Source organism: Podarcis melisellensis (assembly GCF_964234715.1).
Source record: "Podarcis melisellensis genome assembly, chromosome: 2".
In the NCBI taxonomy this organism is placed as follows: Eukaryota; Metazoa; Chordata; class Lepidosauria; order Squamata; family Lacertidae; genus Podarcis; species Podarcis melisellensis.
This window is the reverse complement of record NC_138529.1, coordinates 118998870-119012955: the sequence shown is the minus strand read 5'-3', so window position 1 is coordinate 119012955 and position 14086 is coordinate 118998870. Positions and strand designations below refer to the sequence as shown.

The 14086-nt window shown below is 41.8% G+C and overlaps 1 protein-coding gene and 1 long non-coding RNA gene across 2 annotated transcripts in view; one reads left to right on the top strand and one right to left on the bottom strand.

The window, feature by feature from the left end:
• Window positions 1–9618, bottom strand: part of LOC309365273 — an 89133-nt gene extending 79515 nt beyond the window's left edge. The window contains exons 1-2 of the long non-coding RNA XR_014165941.1: window positions 8888–9618; window positions 7394–7455 (exon numbers count right to left, since the gene is read on the bottom strand). This is a non-coding gene — a long non-coding RNA (uncharacterized lncRNA). The remainder of the gene's footprint in view (window positions 1–7393; window positions 7456–8887) is intronic.
• The window catches only part of LOC309364986 (major histocompatibility complex class I-related gene protein-like), a 91067-nt gene that overhangs the window by 34362 nt on the left and 42619 nt on the right, over window positions 1–14086 (top strand). The window lies entirely within an intron of this gene.

Genomic DNA, 14086 nt, shown 5'->3' with positions numbered 1-14086 from the left:
ATGTTCTCTTTTAAGGCATTACATGCCGTGAATTTGACACCGGTGGTCCATAACTGTTCCCAGTCAGCAAACATAATGTCATGACCGATATCCTGTGCCCATTTAATCATAGCTGATTTCACTGTTTCATCCTGTGTATTCCATTTCAACAGCAAATTATACATTCTAGACAAGTTCTTAGTATTGGGTTCTAACAGTTCTGTTTCTAACTTTGACCTCTCCTTCTGAAATCCTATTTTCCTGTCCTGCTTAAATGTCTCATTTATCTGACGGTAATGTAACCAATCTCGAACTTTGAACTTTAGTCTCTCATAACTCTGAAGTTTAAACTTCTCACCATCTTGTTCTAGGATTTCACAGTATTTTGGCCATTTAGGATCCATATTAAGTTTTTTCACCGCCTTAGCTTCCATTGGTGACAACCACCTGGGGGTTTTACTTTCCAACAAGTCTTTATATCGAATCCAAACGTTATATAGTGCTTTCCTAACAATATGGTTTTTGAAACTTTTATACACCTTTGCCTTGTCATACCATAAATATGCATGCCAACCGAAGTTATTCTCATACCCTTCCAAATCCAAAATGTCTGTATCTTCAAGAAGCAGCCAATGTTTCAACCAGCAAAAAGCTGCTGATTCATAATAGAGTCTTAAGTCCGGCAGGGCAAAGCCCCCTCTATCTTTTGCATCAGTTAAAATCTTAAATTTTATTCTGGGCTTTTTGCCCTGCCAGACAAATTTGGATATGTCTTTCTGCCACTTCTTGAAGCAGTCCATCTTGTCTAAAATCTGTAACGTCTGAAACAAAAATAACATTCTAGGCAATACATTCATCTTGATAACAGCAATTCGGCCTAACAAGGAAAGTCTCAGTCTAGACCATATTTCTAAATCTTTCTTTACTTCTGTCCAACACTTTTCGTAATTGTCTTTAAATAAGTTCACATTCTTAGATGTTAAGTTCACCCCCAGGTATTTCACTTTTTTTGTTATTTCCAACCCTGTTTCACTCTGAAATCTCTCTCTTTCTTCCATTGTTAAATTTTTTTCCAACACTTTCGTTTTCTGTTTATTCAGTTTAAATCCTGCTACTTGACCAAATATCTCAATTAATTCTAGTACTCTTTTGGTACTAGTGTCTGGCTGTTGCAAAGTTAACACTAAGTCATCTGCGAATGCCCTTAACTTGTAATTTTTGACTCCGACCTGAATACCTTTAACCAACTGGTCCCTTCTAATCATATTTAACAGAACCTCCAGGACTGATATAAAGAGCAAAGGGGATATTGGGCATCCCTGTCGTGTCCCTTTTTCTATTGGTATTTCCTCCGTTACCACATTGTTTACAATTAACTTCGCTTTTTGTTTAGAGTATATTGCACCTATACCGTTTTCAAAACCTTGGCCTACCCCCATCCCTTGGAGATTCTTCTTCATAAAACTCCAGCAAATGTTGTCAAAGGCTTTCTCCGCGTCCACAAAAATCAAAACAGCTTTCCTGTTAATGTCCACCTCTAATAACTCCAAAATGTCTATAATGTTCCTCACATTTTCTGACATTTGTCTCCCAGGGAGAAAGCCTGTCTGGTCCTTGTGAATCTCCCCTAACAGCACTCTTTTAAGTCTTTTTGCCAAAATGTCTGCAAAAATTTTGTAATCCACATTCAGTAAAGATATAGGGCGGTAGTTCCTAACCTGATTCTTTTCAGTCTCTGTTTTCGGTATAAGTGAGATAAATGCCTCTTCCCACGATTCGGGAGCCTTTTTCCCCTCCAGAATTTCATTGCATACTTCCTTCAATGGTTGTATTAACCATTCCTTCAACGCCTTATAGTATCTTGCAGTCAAACCATCTGGTCCTGGAGATTTCCCCAATTGCATGTTCTGAATGGCACCCTCTATTTCTTGTGCTGTTATTTTCTCATTCAGAATCATTTTGCTTTGTTCTGAAATTTTTGGTAGTCCATATTTTTTAATAAATTCATTTATTTCTTGTTCATTTACTGGCCCTTGTGCATACAATTTCTTAAAAAAGCTTTGAAAACAATTACTTATCTCATTCGGCTTATGGATGATTTTCCCATCCACTTCAAGGCATGTCACAGTGTTCAATTTTTGCCTCTTTTTCAATTGCCATGACAGAAGTTTCCCACATTTGTCTGCTGATTCAAAGGTCTTTTGTCTCATTTGCTTTATTTTCCATTCTATTTCTTGAGTCATCAGTTCCATATATTGCGTCTGATAATATTTTATTTCTCTCAAGATCTCTTGAGACTTTGGTTTAGATCTCAATTTCTTTTCTCCTTCTTTCATTTTTTCCAAAATTTTTGCTTTCTTCTCATTTTGCTTATTCCTCTTTATGGAGTTCTGTTGGATTAGGAAACCACGCATCACGGCCTTACTAGCGTCCCAGATTGTTCTTTTCTCCACATCTGTTCTCAAGTTTATCTCAAAGTAATCTTTCAATGTTTTTTGGGCCTTCTTAAAAATCTCTTCATCTCTAAATAGGGTGTCATTCATTCTCCATCTAAAGGATCCAGTTGTTGTTAGTTTCATCTCCATCTTTACTGCGTTATGGTCGGAGCAGGTTTTTGGGCAGATTTCTGTTTTTTTAACTCTTGGCGCCAGGCTACTAGTTACCCAAATTTGGTCAATTCTTGTCCATGTCATTTTTGCTTCAGAGAAAAAAGTTCCCTCTCTCTCAAGAGGGTTCCTTGTTCTCCAAATGTCAATAAGGTCCATAGTTTCAGTCATTTCAAAAAAGGTCTTTGGTAATCTCCCTTCTTTAGAGATCACATGTCTCTGCGCTTTGTCCATGTTTGTGGAGACAACTCCATTCATATCTCCCATCATTACGATTTTGTAGTCAAGGAAATCCATTAGAGTCTCATGCAACTTCTTAAAAAATTCAGCCTTCCCTTCATTTGGTTCATAAACTCCTACTATCAAAACTTTTTCTCCTTGAATTTGAATTTCAATTGCCAGGTATCTTCCTTGTTCATCTTTGAATATCATTTTTGGGGCCAATTTTTCTTTTGCATAAATCACCACACCTCTTTTTTTTGACTTTGTCTGATGAGATAAATTCCTGTCCCAGTCTCTTATTTATCAAAAGTTTCCTGTGTATCCTGGCAATGTGAGTTTCTTGCAGGCATATTATGTCTAATTGTTCTTTCTTTAAAATGTTAAAAACTTGGCGTCTTTTTCGGGGAAGGTTCAAACCGTTGCAGTTCCAACTCAAAAGTTGCAGAGACATTTTGTTATTAAGTGCCTTTTCCTCCGACTGCTCCAAGTTTTTGTTCTTCCTCCGTTGGTATTGAGGGAAGTCCAAATGATAGATTTACAATGTCAGTTATTTCTTCCTCTCCTACCGTTCCTTTCTGCAGATCCTCTGAGTTTTTCTCCAAAAACTGTTCTTTGTCTTGAATTGTTCTTATTTTAATCTTCTTACCTTTGAAGTTGAAGGACAATCCTTGTGGAAACTCCCACCTGAATGGGATGGAATTTTTCTTCAGCAGGTCTACCAGATCTTTGTAGAGGGTTCTCACCTCCAAAATGTATTTAGGGATGTCCTTGAAGATCTGTGCCTGAGAGTTCTGGATCACCAGTGCCTTTTGATAGTGCAAATTCAATATTCTATCTCTTTCTTCCTTTGATCTCAATGTAATTAGGCAATCCCTTGGCTTCTTGCCTTGTCTCCTGCCCAGCCGAAAGGCTGTGGTTATTACAATCTCCTCATCTACCTCCAATTCATCTTGCCAAAATTCCACAAAGTTCTCTGTAAGGAATCCCACGAGGTTGTCCCCCTCACTTTCAGGAATTGATCTTAATTTCAGATTCTTCTCCTTCCTCTGCAGTTCCATTAAAGCCAGAGTTGCGTCATGTTCATTCACTTTTTTTGCAATCGGGATAAATTTTTGCCTTGTCTCCTCTGCAGTGCTTTTAGCACTTTCAGCAATTTTTCTTGTTTCTGTGCTTTCCTGTATTAATCTATTTATAGAGTCTGTATTAGATGTCACAGTTGCAGTATTCAGGTCCAATCTTGCTGTCAATTCTGTCAGTTTTTTAGAATTTTCTGCAGACTGCTTTGTCAATATTTCCAAAGACTGATTTATTTTAAGCAATGCCTGTGTCACAGGATCCATTGATGCTGTAGTTGCCTTCTCCTGTGCAGCTGGTGTTGCTCCTGATATTGAGCCCCTTTTTCTTTGTGCAAGCTTTGCCTTGGATCTAGTTGATATCTCATCCGCTGGGGCGCTCATGTCCTCAAGGTCGTTCTCACAGGAAAAGTTTACAAGTGGAAAATCCCACTATTTCTTCTTCAATGAAACTGTTTCCCTTTAAACCCTCTAGAGGGAGCATTCGATTGTATCCAAATGGAAATAAGAGACAAAGAAACAAGGAAACATAGAGCGATGAAAAAGTTCAAGAGTCAAACTGTAAATCCTTACTTTGTTACAACAGAAGTTCAGCAAAATAGTTCCTCTAAAGTCCCGTAATTTTGTTTCAGGTAAAGTCCACTTTGTATCCAAAATTGTTTTGACAGTTCGCTTTCCCGGTGCCTTATTCAGGCAGCCCGATTCCGGGGGGTTTGGCAGTGAAAAACTTTTTTCCTTCCGCTTATTTTAATGCAGGTTAGCAGTGTCCAATTATCTTCCCCCCTTCTCCTGCCTGATGGGGGGAGGTTTAAGTTCAATGTCAGGTTTGACAGATAAAAAAAAAGAAAGAATTTTCCTTTTAAATGCAGCTTATTCTTTCGTTGCTCTGTTTAACATGCAGTTCGGGGAGGCAGACTTCCTTCATTTAAGCCGTTCCCGTTTTCAGCCAAATGTTAAAATTTGATGTCCCGTTAAATCTCTCAGTCTTACTCACGGGTGTTACCGTCAATCCGTAGTTTCAGGAAGGAATCGGCGCTCTCCGTTGATGGCGACGCGGCTTCACTCCACGGGCTGGGTAGTGACTCTCAGCACCGCGCTCACTCCCGATGCCGCTCCGGAGCCTTTAAAAAGGCTCTTTCACAGTACCGGGGGGCGCAAAGGTGCCCACCGCGTCTCCTTGTCCACAGGCTTCAGCGCCTGTGATTTTAGGGGTCCCCCGCTCGCCGTAGCGGGTCAGACCCGAACTCGTGGAGCAGTCCTGCTTCGGAGCTCGAAGCAAGGACCGCCATTAACGCTGGCGCCGACCGGAAGTCCTCGGTCCAGCTCTCACTTCCATACATCACTACCGGGAAAACCATGGCTTTAACTATACGGACCTTTGTTGGCAAGGTTTTGCACATGTACACATGCAGATAATAGTACATGGAGGCAACACATGGAGAACTGAACTGATGGTTGCAAAGCATCCCAAATTATTATTCCTGTATCATTATAATTTTATTGTATAATCTTAGAAGGATGTAGACTGCGTTGTATGTTAAAGTTTGGGCAGCTCCACCAGCTCCTTCATTGCTAAATGGGAGAATGGGTAGGGGTGCATGCCCACCTTGAAAACAAGCCTCCGTGGGGTGGGGATGAATTAAAAAAAAAAAGAATTATTTACTTGAAGGAGCGTCTCCACCCCCATCGCTCATCACTGAGGTCCAGCTCCGAGGGCCTTCTGGTGGTTCCCTCATTGTGAGAAGTGAGGTTACAGGGAACCAGGCACAGGGCCTTTTCGATAGTGGCGCCCGCCCTGTGGAACGCCCTCCCATCGGATGTCAAGGAAATAAACAACTATTTGACTTTTAGAAGACATCTGAAGGCAGCCCTGTTTAGTGAAGTTTTTAATGTTTGATGCTGTATTGTGTATTAATGTTTGGTTGGGAGCCACCCAGAGTGGTTGGGGAAACCCAGCCATATGGGCGGGGTAATAATAATAATAATAATAAATTATGCTTCTTCCCCACCTTTGTGCCAGTAAACTGTGGCGGTGGCATCTAGTAGTAAACTCTTTTGCTTTTGAGGGGGCCTCCATTGTTACCATCTCCAAGAGGAAAAACTCAGGTGTTTTGGGGAAAGATTTTTAAGTATCTTTTTTATTTCATTCAATTCCCAATATTCCTTAATTATTTTACAGGACCACATGTGAATAAAAGATCCCTCAATTTTATTACACTTCCAACATAGACCTTTTTCTTTTTTTAGACATTCTCACCAATCTGGTGGGTGTTAAATGCCATCTGTGGGCTATTTCATCATATTTTCTTTTATCTCGCAAAACATGCATGCACACGAAAGCTCATACCAAGAATTAACTTAGTTGGTCTTTAAGGTGCTACTGGAAGGAATTTTTTTTTGTAAAATTCATATTTACTTTTCCACAACTTTCCCCATAATTCATGATCAATATTGTGATCCACATCTTGTGCCCACTTAATCGTGCTCGATTTCACCAATTCCTCTTAATTACCCAAGAGCAGTTTGTACATTTTTGATAATACTTTTATATTTGTATCTAATAAGTCTTTGGTAAACTGAGACTTTTGCTCAGCAAAGCCGTTTTCCCTATCTGTCTTAAACAATTCATCAATCTGATGTAGCTTGTTATACAATAGAGACGGGGCGGGGGGGGGAGAGACTTCTGTCTTCCCCGCCACACGTACCATGAGCTCAAGAAGACCTCGTCCTTTCACTAAGTTGCATCAAACAGCACATAAATTCCCTCAATAAAGTCTTGTCTTTCCTTTCTGTTATCCTATGTTGGTATACCGTATGACTGAACTGTGTATTTGCATGCTGATGCACCATAACCAATCAGAAGTGTTGGAATTTAACAGCTAGCCAATTGAGTTTAAGCTACGCTCCAGCTGTTTGCTCCCTCATTAAGCAGCTGAGTGGAGCCCTGCTGCCAGAACAATGGACTGAGTGTATCGAAACCTCATTGCCTTGTTAACTCTCTCTAAATCTGCTACAATGTTGCAAGCAAAACCAAAGTATTTCCGCCAGACTATCAGCTTTAGGAAAAGCCTCAAAACTTTAGAAATTCATATAAAATCACTAGTTCCACCAATTTCCTTCACTGCAACGCCATTTGCGCTCATCACCGGACTCGCCTAGGTGTACAGACACGTGAGAAAAGGCAATTGTTCTTTGGTTTTTGGGTACTTGAGATATGTTTGCCTGTGCAAATCCTATCTTTGGGTGTTACCTTGACTCAGTGTCCTTATGTTAATCCCACGTTACCCTCCCTTTTTCTTGACGTTTTGGTGATGTAGTGATGATGCTGTACCAACTGTATTCTGGGATGTGGTGGGAAGTTTTAAAAGTCAATGTCGCCCCTTTCTCAGGGCTCATTCCATTGTTTGAACCTGTTTCGCAATAAACTTTGATCTAAGTCTACTGACGACTGTTTTGCTCCGGTTTGTGGCTGGGACTGTCGAGTAGCCTCTCTCCCAGAATTTCCCTAACAACATGTAGCCAATCCGTAACCAGATTTCTTGATTCCTCGAGATTTCTCAGTTTTGGCTCCTGTCCTGTAAGATATAAAATTTCACTGTAAGTTAACCACTGCTTATCCATATTTGTTCTTTTCCTGGTAGCTTCCACTGGGGATATCCAAAGTGGTGTTTTTCTTTCTAATAAGTTGTTATACTTCCCTCATACTCTAGTTTTTTTTCTAATTACGTGATTTGTAAAAGTTTTATATATTTCCGCTTTTCCACACCATAGGTATGAATACACCCACTGGCACCGATTCCAAAGCTGTGACGTAAGTGGGAACCTTGACCATTTTTTTGCAACCCCAGACTTGCTTCAACTGGTTCCTTTAAGGATTTCCTAGAAATCACCTGATTTCCACTTCAGCTGGGGAAGAAAGCAGCCGGCAGGGGGCAGCGGAGGATCGCAAAAAGGGGAAAGCGAGGAAATACAACTAGGGACTGTGGAGAAATGGGGGAGAGTGTCTTGTGGCAGAGAGAGAGAGAGAGGGCAGGAAACAAACACACACAAACACCAGTGTTAATGAATCTGTGAGAAATGTGAGAAATGTCAGTCAAGCAGCCTGAGATGCAGTCACTTGAGATTCCTCTGCTAGCTTGGCATGCAAACAAAATTTAGATTATTGGAACTCGCCAAAGACTGTTTACTGCACCCTCAGCTATTCTTCTTATAAGTAAAAATGAAAACAAACATTAAAAATAAAAAGGCCTTCTTCTGGGAACTGCCCTGGGACTTTCCAACCTGACTCAGAGGTTGCTGAGGGAGGCAGAAGGGGACAAAGTCCCCTGGGAAACAATCCAGTTTGGAACGGAGAAACACACCAAGGACACTTTTATGCCATCATTTATTTGTTAGACTCCATATTCTGTTTCTACACAATACCAAGAAGGGGACAAAAATAAGGTCAGGAGAGATGTCCCTGCAGGCCTAGTCTTGAGAGGTGGAGAAGCCTACAAGGATCCAGTCTGGGGCTGTGGTTTGACTGGGACATGGGAGCCTGGGAGTCCTGGGTTCAAATCCCCCCGCAGCCATGAAGCTCCCTCAGGGACCTTGGGCCTGTCAGGGCCGTTATGAGAACATGAATGCCACCTGGATAGAAATACTTTTTTGAAGGCAGAGTCAGCTAGAGAGGAAGATGCCTTTTGCCTGCCAGAAACGGGACCCAGGAGTCCTGGCTCCTGCCGAGTCTCCTGCCAAAGGGGACCCAGGAGTCCTGGCTCCTGCCGAGTCTCCTGCCAAAGGGGACCCAGGAGTCCTGGCCTTGAGGAAGAGAGCTGTGGAGGCTCAGGCTTTTGTCCTGCATGCTGAGGGAGACGGGTCTTTCCAAGGCTGGAGGGGGCCCAGGCCAGGCCAAGAGGGAGAAATGCCAAAGGTCTCCCCATCTGGGCGCTGAGGGACATTGTGGGGAGAAAGAAAACATCTTCCCCTGAGCGACATTTCTGCCTGCCGATCTCCCAGTCAGGCAACCTGATCTGTGGGCTGCTGTGGCTTTCGGTTTCTGCCTTGCATGGCTGCTCTCCCTTGCACCAAAGGTCTCCTCTGCAGGGAGGGAAGCGGGAGGCTGAGGCAGCCCCACCCGGCCTGCTTGTCGGGGACGGAAGCCATTTTGTGGAGGGCTGGCAGTGAAGCAGAAAGGGAGGGGAAATGGCTGCCTCCTCCTTCCTGGAAGGGCTGCCTCAAACAGCTGCTTTGTTATTTGTTCATCTTCATGCCACCATCTCCCTAACTTGATTCAAGAGTGGTTTAAAACCACATAACAAAGCTTTCCAGCAGGAAAACAGAGCTACAGGCAATGTCTAAAGTCCTGAAAACATTTTAGAAAGTCTGTGAAGAAAAAAACTGTTAGTTGTTGTTGTCGCCCACTCCACCTCCAGGAAGAAGGGAAAGGAGAGAGAGAAAAGTCTCCACAGAGGAGGCCAGGGGAGGAGAAGGAGCCTCAAGCCACCGGGGACTTTCTAAAACAATACTAGCACTTTGAATTAAACTCAGAACCAGACAAACAGGCAGAGGGTCTTTTGGCCCTGGTGAGGTCTAAATGAGCTGTGGCAATGAAAATCCTGTCAGCTTTATCTTGTAGCAACTGAAGCATCCCTACTGTATTGGGGAAAACACCACATGTTACAATAATCCTGTCAGGAGGTGAGCAGAACATGGATGCTTGTGGGCAGACTATCCCTGTCGAGGAAAAACTAGATGGAGCAGGTGAAAAGTGAAGCTTAAGACGTCCCTGAGGTGACTGAAACAAAAGGTGCATATAGTGTTCTGCTAGAATGGGAAACAAAAGATGAAGAGGTGAAATCAGTTATGATTAAATGGGCACAAGATATAGGTCAAACTATGTTGGAAGACTGGGAAAGGTTGTGGAAAACTGATTTAAAATTTACAGATTGTTCTTTGCTGCAAGAAAATTACATGAAAATGATGTATAGATGGTACATAACACCAGTGCAGATAGGAAGGATGTCTAAAACTGCTTCAAATATCTGCTGGAAATGCAAGGAAAAAGAAGGGACTTTTTACCATATGTGGTGGGACGGTAGTAAGATTTAAAAAATTTGGGAAATGATATACAATGAGCTAAAGAAAATGTTCCAATTAACATTTGTAAAAAAAACCTGAAGCATTTTTGTTAGGCATTGTAGGAAAAGACCTGCCAAGGAAATTCAGAAATATATTTATGTATGCGACAACGGCGGCAAGAGTTTTACAAAGTACTTAAAGAAACAACAAAATGAACTGGACTCCTTGGCAGGTTTTGAATAAACATACCCAATTTTTTTAGTGGTAACATACTGATAGATTAATTAAGGATCTTTACAATTTTATAATATGCAGAGAAGAATATGTGCTGAGAAACACATATGGGGGAGGGGAGGGAAAAATGGGGGGGAATGAGGATTATCTATTTTTGATAAATTGTTATGTTGGAATTCCTAATTTTTAAAAAAGTGTTGGTGTTGACGTTTAAAGCTCTAAACGGACTCGGCCCAGTATACCTGAAGGAGCGTCTCCACCCCCATCTTTCCACCAGGACACTGAGGTCCAGCTCCGAGGGCCTTCTGGCGGTTTCCTCATTGTGAGAAGTGAGGTTACAGGGAACCAGGCAAACACCCTCCCATCAGATGTCAAAGAGATAAACAACTACCTGACATTTAGAAGACATCTGAAGGCAGCCCTGTTCAGGGATGTTTTTAACGTGTGACATTTTTATGTATTTTTAATCTTTGCTGGAAGCCGCCCAGAGTGGCTGGGGAAACCCAGCCAGATGGGCGGGGTACAAATAAATTCTTCTTATTATTACAGTGGTGCCCCGGAAGACGAATGCCTCGCAAGACGAAAAACTCGCTAGACGAAAGGGTTTTCCGTTTTTTGAGCTGCTTCGCAAGACGAATTTCCCTGTGGGCTTGCTTCGCAAGACGAAAACGTCTTGCAAGTTTGTTTCCTTTTTCTTAACACCATTAATACAGTTGCGACTTGACTTTGAGGAGCAACTCATAGAATGCAGTGTACATAGTAGCCTTTTTTGAGGTTTTTAAAGACTTTGGTGATTTTTGAAGCTTTTCCAAAACTTCTTTTGCAGCCATTTAGTAAGTTAAGCTTTTAAAACTTTTTGGGGGGGGTTGGATTTTGGCTTGGGGTGTTTGGAATTCAAGGACTTGGTGTTGGGGAGGGGTTTGCAAGAATCTGGAAGCTTGTGTGTTTTTTTCTGCATTTTTATGATTTTCTGTGACCATTGGGCCACTCTGCTGTTTTTTTACCAAAAATTCTGGATTTGAATTTCTGTGTGCTGGGTGGCTGGGGGAACAGTTGGGGAGGGGTTTGCAAGAATCTGGAAGCTTGTGGGTTTTTTCTGCATTTTTATGATTTTCTGTGACCATTGGGCCACTCTGCTGTTTTTTTTAAAAAAATTCTGGGTTTGAATTTTGAAATGCTCTTTACAGTATGTGTGACTTTAAAGAGCACTTAATAAACTCTTGTTGTACCAAATTTGGCTTTGTTTGGACTTTTTTTGACCATAGGAACGCATTAATTGATTTTCAATGCATTCCTATGGGATTTTGTGCTTCGCAAGACGAAAAATTCGCTAGACGAAAAAATTCGTGGAACGAATTAATTTCGTCTTGCGAGGCACCACTGTATTCTTAATATTTGCTGCACCTTGCTTTGAAGACACTGGATATAATTATTATTATTCCTTTTGCAATACTTGTTGGACTGAAATAAACAAGGGTGCTCCACCTCCTTCTTTAGTGGTTCTTTCCTTCTTATCACAGAAGTTCCAGAGATTTTGAAGTTCCTGGCAATATTCACAGACTCTGGCAGGGAGGTGCCAATAATTGGTCTTCCTTTGTAAAGTGACTGAGGAACTAGTGTCTAAAGCCAGATGGGGACAAAATCTGCAGTTTCACAGGTGTGGGCTTAAGTTACATGAGGCTGTCATGTTGCTGAAGCCCAGAGGGTCTGAATTCTGGCAGTGGCGTAGCGTGGGTTGTCAGCACCCGAGGCAAGGCAAGTAATTTGCGCCCCCTAACCCGTGGATTTGCACCCCCTAACCCGTGGATTTGCGCCCCCTAACCCCCAGATGTTGCGCCCGGTGCGGCTGGCCCCCCCTGCACCCCCCACGCTACGCCACTGAATTCTGCTCAGTGCCTGGATTGGGGACCACCTGGATGCTGCCTTTGGTTCCAGGACGAAAGAAAGGAGGGTTGGGAATATAATAAAATAAATGTGTAGATATCTGATCTGGGGCAGAATGTGGTTGGGAGTGACCAAGGCAGGATTGCCCCAAAAGTCCAGAATCCCAGGAGGATGTTCTCCCACTGAAATGAACAGAAGATGCCCAAAATATTTAATTTATTTTAAATTTTGATCCCACTCTTCCTCCCAAAGGAGCTCATGAAAATGTTTTAAAAATACTATTTTAAAGATTTAATTTAAAATAAGCTACCTAAAATCCCTTTGAAACGGTTGGAATACCCTCACATTTAAGAACATGAGAGGAGGTTCCTGGGTGGATCAGGCCATCATCCAGTTACATGAGGTCCCATCTGGGCCAGCCTCCTCACCGTGCACAAACAAGTCACTGGGACTCTGCCCAGGAGAGATTCCCAGCACCGTGTGTTCAGAAGCATGGCTGCCTCTGTAATTCATTTTAGAATCATAGAATCATAGAGTTGGAAGAGACCCCAAGGGCCATCGAGTCCAACCCCCTGCCAAGCAGGAAACCCCATCAGAGCACTCCTGACATATGGTTGTCAAGCCTCTGCTTAAAGACCTCCAAAGAAGGAGACTCCACCACACTCCTGGGCAGCAAATTCCACTGTCAAACAGCTCTTACTGTCAGGAAGTTCTTCCTAAAGAACTTTTGGGGTTGCCATGGACAGAATTAGGGCTGGGCTGTATCTGCCATGGACAGAGCCCCCCCCCCAAGTGAAGCGGGGGAGGGGAGCAATGGGACGGAGACTCAGATGAGGAAGGCTTCAGCAACCCCTCTCCTCCTCTTTGGGAGAAGGGAACGTAAATTCTCATGAAGGTCAGAGCTCGCTCGCTAGAGGCCAAGCTACTGATAAGCCACTCTTAACAATACCACAGGGTAGTAACTCTTCATTACAGAAAGAGGTGGGAAGTGAGTCCGAAAGTCCTCACGCTCCTCGGCTGATGAGTCAGAGAGAGGCGTCAATTACGGAAGCACAACCCACGTTTCCTCTCCAGTGCTCAGCCACACCCTGTCGTTTCCTCTTCTGCAAAAGATGCTTCCTGTTTTGTGAAAAACAAGCGCCTTCCCCTTGGCACTGACAACTCTCTAGCATCCCCAAAATCCTTTGGAACTCCCTGCCAATTGACATTAGGCAGGCGCTTTTGCCATATTCTTTTCAGCATCTTCTAAAACATACATGTCCAGGCAACCCTATCGAAATGTGCGGAACACGAACAAGCGTTTCAATCTGGGTTTTGTTTGTTTAGCTTATTGTTGATTTTAATTATTTTTCAATGCTAAATAGTTGTTTTCAACTTTTTAAATTGTTTCTTTCTTCTTGTTAACTGCTTTGAGGTTTTATTACAAATAAATGGTATATAAATCTTGTGAGATAAATGTGAGATAAATTTGAGAGCCTATGCCCTTTTAAAATGTAGGGTTTTTTTGGGGGGGGTTATTGGGCTGTTGTTTTTATTTGGATTATGTATTTTTTTAAAAACCATTTATACTTTTCAGATATATACATTTCACTGATTTTTACAATCATTTTGACATTTTAAAACTTGACTTTCTTCCCCCTCTTTATGCAGTTCCTTAAATTTATTGTTAGTATCTTCTGCCTATCCAAATTAACTTAATTTATTTATCTTCTTTAAATATATACTCTTATGTAGCTGCAGGTTATTACAATAATCCTGCCAGTGTTCTTGTCTGTTTACAATTTATCTGTATATATTCCATAAACTATTTCCATTCTTTTATAAAAAAAAACCTTGTTATCTTGATTTCTTATTCTTCCAGTAGAGTTTTGCCATTTCTGCATCTTCCATAAGGAAGAATGGATTATGGATTGTGTGGTTTTATATGACTTTATTCTGTAAACTGACCTGAGACCTGAGGGTATACGGCGGAATATAAATTCAATAAATAAAATGAATAATAAATAATAAAGAATGAAGAGGAAACAG